Raw genomic sequence first — 7,532 nt, forward strand, 5'->3', positions numbered from 1 at the left:
TATGTCTCCACGGCATATCTCTTCATTCACTGCTTAGCCCAAGCAAAGAAGTTGTAACATGTAACATCCAGAAGCAATTGATTTCACCTCATTAGTCAGTGACTTATTACTGCAGTGCAGAAAGTCACTGGTCCATCTACTTTTGTTTCAGAAGATGAAAGTCCCTTGTAACACACCTGGATGCTGCTATAGTCTAATGCAAGGTGCAGAGAAAGATGAACTTAGTGGCACAGAGGGGGCTGGGGGAAATTACAGTGCAAGAGAGCAGATAAGAGTTAGAAAAATGCAGACTGTAAACAAAGGTGTTTCTGTTCTCAGGTTGGCCAAGTAGCTGCTGCTAAGTCACAGTAACTCTGGGCTGTCACCTTTGAATTTTACTTGTCACTCTGGTATGCAATACAAGAATGTGTGTTGTTTCATCACGCTCCTTGCCTGTGCAGGTTACCTAATTAATTTATAACAAATTATAAAAGTAGTTCCTTGTACTATTTGCCCTGTCTCCTGGATGACCAAAGAGGAAGCTGGGACTTTGAAACAAGACGGTGTTCTTTAGATGAGAAAAGTGAGACATACAAATTCAGGCTATTTTGTCCTTGTCTTATTCCTTCACAATATACGTACAAAGCTTTCCTACTCCTAATAAAATGAGAAAGTCTCCAAAGCACTCCAGCAGATAGCAGTAGCATCCCTGACATTTGCTCAGTGATGTTCAAATTTAAATGGTTTTTTTTCTCTTTTTTTCCATTCTTGTTGTTTGTTTGTTTGTTTCCTTAAGAATTAAAAACTGCTAAAACACAGCCAAGGAGACTGGTTGCTCTTCTTCACAGTAACAAACATTCTTGTTATGACTAAAAGAAATACTGTAGCAGGATTCTATTCTCCATCCACAAGCACAACTTTCAGGTGGTCAGAAATTTCAGAGATCAACTCCAGTGGATTGGCAAGTTTAACTAAAACTCCTATAACTAAAAGTTATACATCAGCCTGGGAGATGTGTAGGAAAAAAGTAGAGAAGTGTCTGGGGTCTCAGCAAGTAACCAGCATGCTGTATATACAATAACACTAGATGGCTGCACAGTCTCCAAGAAACTGCTGTTGACTGCAAGTCTGATTTTGCTGATTTGCACCTGAAATACACACGGTGAGATGTGTTGATCAGCAGAGTGTGTTTGTGTGCCAGCCCCTCTCTGTTAGTAGGCAATCCAGTTCTCTGAGCTGGCAGGCAGTGCTGCAGGAATGGCATTTGCTGACAGCTGGACTTAAGCGTCCCACCAAGTAACATGAATATCACACTATGGTGGGGCAGCCTTCCTCCGGATTTGCTATGTCCCTGTCACCGGGAGCTGAACCACATGTGAAGCAACTCCTGAGACGACTCATTTCCAACCTGGCCTTTTGAGAAATCTGATACTCCATAACTGCCAGGCAAAGGGTGGGGTATGCAGAGGGAGGCAGAAACCTCTGTGGCCATCCAGCTTTAATCAGCCATATTTGTTTGTTTACAAGGCCATCTAAATAATACCACCCACCATTCTGTTCATCAACATCCCAAAGATTTCCAGCATACAGCTCTCAGGTTTCTAGCTCCTGCTGCAGCATGCAGCCCAGACCAGACAGAGCAGGATTAGGGTTGTCAGGGAAAAGGATAGATAGCACGATGTTACGCTTCAGCAGGTAATCAGTTCTCTTGGGGGGCAGGATCCTTCCTTAAAAGAAGCTGTGAAAGTGACAAAATAATTACCACATAAGTCTGACAGTTTCAGCGAGCCCTTAAACTGGTGTTTGAATACACAACTTTTATTCATATATTACGTGAAAGCTTGCTTGTGTTTTTTCACCATGACCATGTCTGGATGTTTCAGCATCTCTGCTTGCAACTGACTATACAGCATCTGCTAAGAAACGACAGTTTTAGCCAGCTCATCACCTAGTCCAAATCTTTCAAGCATAATTTCTGCCAGCAGTGTGTTCCTTGGCTTACATTTGTGTAACTGTCACAAAATCCCTTCTAGTTCCTCTGCCCATAATTGTTTGGCTCTTTGCAATGATTTGTGCCTGTGCATCCACACAGACACCAACTTCATGCACAATGAGAAACAGCAGTCACCCTAATATCTTCGGCTTCAAAATTACATTCTGCTCCCATTTGATATGTATACATACTAGGATCAGAGCTTAGAACTTGTTTCCAGGCACCCCAGGAAGGTAAGGTAGAACCAAACCCTGGAAGGCACCTAACCATGTTGCACAAAGCTCCTGCCTGGTACATAAACCACTTCTTTGCTTATGGCTGCAAGAAATTAAAATGTTACAGCTGAGGCCGAGAGGAAGAGCACAGAAATTCTTCTGTGCTTCAGTTTGCTACCTGCCCATCATTCTTGCCAATTTGCCAGTAAAGCCTGGAGATCCTAACATGCCTCAAGTGCAGTCTGTGACCCACTGGATGTTGGGAATTCACAAGCTAAGGGTTCTGGAAAAGGTGATCACAGGATGCAGCTTTGCATGTGCTACACAGCAACCCACAGAGGTGTGAGCTCAGGGAGTCCTCACCTAGGTTTGAACATGCCAACTCCCTGCTTCTCCCCACAGTCAGAGTCAGCTCCAACCAGGAATGATTACATTTTTGAGTGTCACATGAGACAATGGCCTCTAAGTCATGCTGAAAAAAAAACCCTCTTGTGAAATTTTTGCTGGCAGGCAAAGGAAGAGCACAAACATCTATGAGCTCAATGTATACAAAACATGCATGTTGAAATCTTACTACAGGTTGAGAGCACAGAGTGGGGAGACATATATGTACAGGCAAACCCCAGCATTTATGACGTATGAGAGTGATTGAAGCACCGAAATGTTCACAAAACTCTGTCCATGGGTAATAAATCAGCTCCATTTGTGGCTTTTGATCACAGGGATTCAGCTGGATCCGATGACAGCTGGTTTGCATGAGATAATCAGTCTTGTCTTTTGGTAACTCCTTCAGAACTGGGCTAGCTACAGTATTTATCACCAGCTAATGTTTTTTACTCATTTCACCATCATTAAAAATATCAGGAAATGCTGAACCATTAGCAAACCCATGGTTTAACCCCAGCAAACAGAGGGCCAGATTCACATTCACATTGCCTTCTCAAAGGTTTCTAGAACTACAGCCATGGTGGTGAGGGATGTCAGTGACATTAAGAATTTTTTTTTTCCCAGGGACAGTCAACACCATTAATAAGCTTAGATTGTCTCCAGAGGAATCTACTTCGTACAAGATTTGCCTGCAATTGTACTTACTAACGTGATTTATTTGTGTTTTGCAATATAGGACCCAAAATTCACTTAGTTCACAGCAAGCAGACAGCACAGTTACTATCTCACTTAAAATCCCATTCCTTCTGATTCCTTCATGCTTAGTTTTTGCTGACTTATAGGCCACTCCACTATGCAAGAGTATGTTGATCTTCAGCAACATGCAACAGCATACACAGACACAGAGTCTCCAGCCTGGTAAGTCTAGCATGTGTCAGAGATGTGGGATCAGGCAGCCACAAATGGCTCCCTGCAACCTTGGAGAGCCCAGCCCTTAATACATGCTTTTACCATATCTGCTGAGAAGTGAAACTCCCTTCCTTCACACTCAGCACAGCACAAAGGTATTTTGAATCCTACAAAAGGCATGCCAAAAATCAAATTTTTTCCCTCAACAGAGAAAATGAGGAATGTGTGTATCTGGTCTGTTGGGCTCAAAGGGGGAGATGATTAATCACCAGCAAGGGAGGATAACGTAGATGGCAAGTCAGCATCTCTAAGTATTTTGTTTTTCCTCCCCTCCTCCCTTTCTCCTTTTAAAATGAATTTTAAGAGATTGTTTACAGTAGAGTCCCCTCTGCATGCTTTGGCATCTTGTCTGTAGTCAGCAAATCACATCCTTTCTGCCAGCATTCAGAAAACACTGGTCTAGAAAACAGAACGTACCTTAAAGACAAACCAAGAAGTAGAGTGTTTCAGGAGTAGCTGTAGGTGAGGCCTTGGAGAGGGACTGAGATGGCCCATTAAGGGTAAGTGGATGGAATCCCAACCTCAATGAACCCACTGAGTATTTTGCCCCATCAGAGTATATTCTTTCCTCACCAAATTTCTATCAAAATTCTCAGGATTTCACCAGAAATTTTTTGCACCTCTAGAGTCTGCTGTTGATGAAATCTTCTGCTGTGATCCAGTCAGGCTGTACAGTCCAAGAATGAATGACTCAACATAAGGGATAAGCAGAAGGCAAGCCATGGTAAGTGGTAGCCTAGTGATGCTCTGCTTTTTTAACCCCCAAGAAAGTATTACAGTACAAACCACATATGGAAATAACACAGGATAAACTACACTATGCTGGTGGGGATACTGCACTTGGATTTAAATGTTTAACTGAAGTTTTTATGCAACTACACTCATTAAGAGTCACACAGTATTCACTAAATAACAGAGTCGTTAATGTTTGCACCCAGACAAAAGTCTTGCTCAGATCAGTTCCTGCCCTATGGTTTCAGTTGGACACACTGTTTTCCATTTTGTCTTAAACTCTTAACTGGAAGTGAGGTATTTCCTTTAATAATGTTATATTGAGACCAAGATCTACGTCATTTATAAAGAATTCCAGATTCACAGGCAATGGGAAACACTATAAAAGTGTGAAAGGGCAGCCTTTTCCTCTTTCTTTTAGGTAAGAGAAGAGGCAAAACCCACTAAAGCTTCTTTCAGAAGATTTTATGCTGTGGCTTTGATCCTGAACAGGCTGAAATAGTAACACAGCCTGTGATTTTCCTCCAAAGGAAGATTTTTAAGTGGTTTTGATGAAAAGTGTACATACAGCTGGTTCTCTGGTACAAACCTGTTCTTTAACCTTAGTGCTGGGTACATGGGGAGAGCACCCACATGCATTTAATTAATACAGACATCACAGAAGGGAGTGGCGCTGGGTAAGAAGTGGTCCACTATTGATCAAGGGAGCTCACCCTCTGTGGTGCATCCTAGGGTGCTGTGCAATGTAACACAGGCACTGCAGGGCTAGAACTGACCTTTCTCTCTTCCAGAAACACTAAACATTGGCCCTAGGACCTAAGCAGGAATCACCAGGAGCCATGAACAATTGGGACACTACTGGGCAAGTCATATGAGTGCAGCTCATCAGTCACTATAGTACTGCTCATGTGGAAACACCCCCACATCAGTAAATCTGGTTTACAGCAAAAAGACAAAGAAATCTGAGCACTGGGGACTGACATAAGTAGGTGCCAGTAGGAGGGTTCAGGACATATTGTGCAAACTATTTGTAAAGACATGTTTCTGGCATTCTGAGTCCATAAATAATGTTTGTGAAAAGGTATTAGGTACCTTCCCCAAGGGCTGCTAGAAAAAAGGAATAAGCAGACCAGAAGGAGCTTAGGCACATTCCAGTTTGGGGAGGAGAAAGAGGCTGCAAAGACAGCTCTAGCAGACTTATTATGGTACCTTTATGAAACATTTGCCTTTTTTACCCAGAGGGCAGGGGTGAGGGAAATATGATTCCTTGCTCTGACAATAGTGGAGATCGAACACTGTATCTGGATGGACTGCACTCTCTTCTCTTGGAGCCACTCCTGCAAAGGTGTCCTAAGCCAGACTGACAGCAGCCAGAGGGGATTCTGGCAGCTGCTCATACCCCAAGGAAATGGCAGGTATATGAACTGATGTCATCAAACTTAGGAAAAAGTGGAGAATGAGGAAAATACTTGGATTTGCACAAACAAATCTTGCCTTGCTCCATTCTTATTTATCAGGTTGATCCAGGACAAAACATTACCTCTTCAACCCAAACAAAGCAGCACCATGCAGAGAGCACTGCAAGGCTGCTGATGTCCTTGCTGTGATCCCTCTGGGGCTTCGAAGTGCACTCACAGTTTAAAGAAATGGATTGCAATGATAAAAGAGAATTATCTTTGCTTTACCCTCATACGCTTAGTAAACTCCCATGAAAACTTAGCAAATTCCCCCTGCTGCTTCCCCAAATGTCTGTGCCTCTGGCCCAAACTCAGTTATTCCTTTAATCCTGTGCAGGAGATCCAAGATCAAAGTTGGTGGGACTTTGTTTCATTGTAGCTATTCTCAGCACCATCCATGGAATTCAGACAGCTGCTGGTTTTCATTCCTCAGCCATGGGCTAGCCAGATCTGACAATTCAGTGTTAACCCTCGGTTTTGGCATGAATTATGAACTGGAACCTTGTCTCCTGAAAACTCCCCTGCTCTGCAGCAGATGATTCACCTTCACTGTGGTATCCCATGGAACAAATTACTCACTAGTGTTTTTTTCATGGGTACCAAAATTCCAGTGCAGAGGAGGGATCCCTGTGCAATCTAGAATCTTCTGAGATGGAAGGTGATCTCTAACTATCCATTATATTACCTCTGGGAGAGGGTGAAAAGAATTGAAAACATGAAACATTTACTGGAAAAAACAAGACCAGCCCTGTATTTAATCAAAACATTTTGTTTTGTTTCACTTGTAATTATTTCCATTCAGTGAAAAAATACTTTAACAAAGAAAATGACAGTTCCCTTCCGTGGGCAAACAAAATAAGAAGTCATGTCAGTTCCTGTACAATGCTACAGTGAAGGTGACATATTTTAAATGCTGTGTTGAAATTGTCTTTACTTGTATGGCAGTAGTACTGAACACATCAATTTAGGTTTAACGATCTATTTTCAGTGTTTGTTAGGGTAGTGGTGAGAAAACCAAAGATTTGTGGGGAAAAAAGCTGAAGTGACACTTTATTTCCCCTGAAACTCATGAGAATGTGAATATGAACATTGAATACACCCACATGACTGACTGGGGGCAGAGGTTCCAAACAGATGAAGACCAACCTGAGAGCCCAGGGAATTATTGCCATTGCCAGCTATGCTGGTACCTTGCATTTTTTTTTTTTTTGGAAACCCTCATTTTCACATGGTGGAAAGAGGTAAACAGGAAAAAAAATTTACCCATTCCTGTAGAAGACACACTCTTACACTCAAATGACTGTCCCAAAATCAAGGCAATAAATTGCAGGTACCTTGGTTGTAGTTTGTTGAGATCTCATGCCAGGCAAAGGCTCTCTGTGTGTTTGTTTTAATTATCATGTTCCTGAAGAAGGTAACAGTTTATGCAGGTTTACTACAATGCCTGACTGTCCTCCCTTCCCTGTGCCTCAGGTACCTGAACTTTCTATTCCCCAGAGAATAATGGAAATAACCTTGGAGACTTCTGCTTCAAAACATATTGAGATCTACTGGTGAAACAGCAGCAGAAAAATATTGTCGCTTCCATATGCTGGGACTTTTTTTCCCAGAGCTCTCAGACATTTAGCATCACAGCTGCATTTTCCTGTCTAGAACAGGCCAACCATTTTCTCTTCAACATTGGCTGACTATCAGTGCCCAAGTGAAAGGGGGCTGTAAGTCATGGACATTACTATTTGCTTTTAAGTGATTTTTCACCCAAGAACATTATGCTGGTTTCTGCACTATCTTGGTGTAAGT

At 42.3% G+C, this 7,532-nt stretch overlaps 1 long non-coding RNA gene across 1 annotated transcript; it reads left to right on the forward strand.

Moving 5' to 3' along the window:
* Positions 1-3,331: 3,331 nt before the first annotated feature.
* LOC138112819 (uncharacterized) lies at positions 3,332-6,526 on the forward strand. The gene is made up of 3 exons (XR_011151861.1): positions 3,332-3,492; positions 4,170-4,267; positions 4,697-6,526. It is a non-coding gene; the product is annotated as an uncharacterized lncRNA (long non-coding RNA).
* The last annotated feature ends 1,006 nt before the right edge of the window (positions 6,527-7,532 follow it).

This window comes from Aphelocoma coerulescens, chromosome 6 (genome assembly GCF_041296385.1).
Source record: "Aphelocoma coerulescens isolate FSJ_1873_10779 chromosome 6, UR_Acoe_1.0, whole genome shotgun sequence".
Lineage (NCBI taxonomy): Eukaryota > Metazoa > Chordata > Aves > Passeriformes > Corvidae > Aphelocoma > Aphelocoma coerulescens.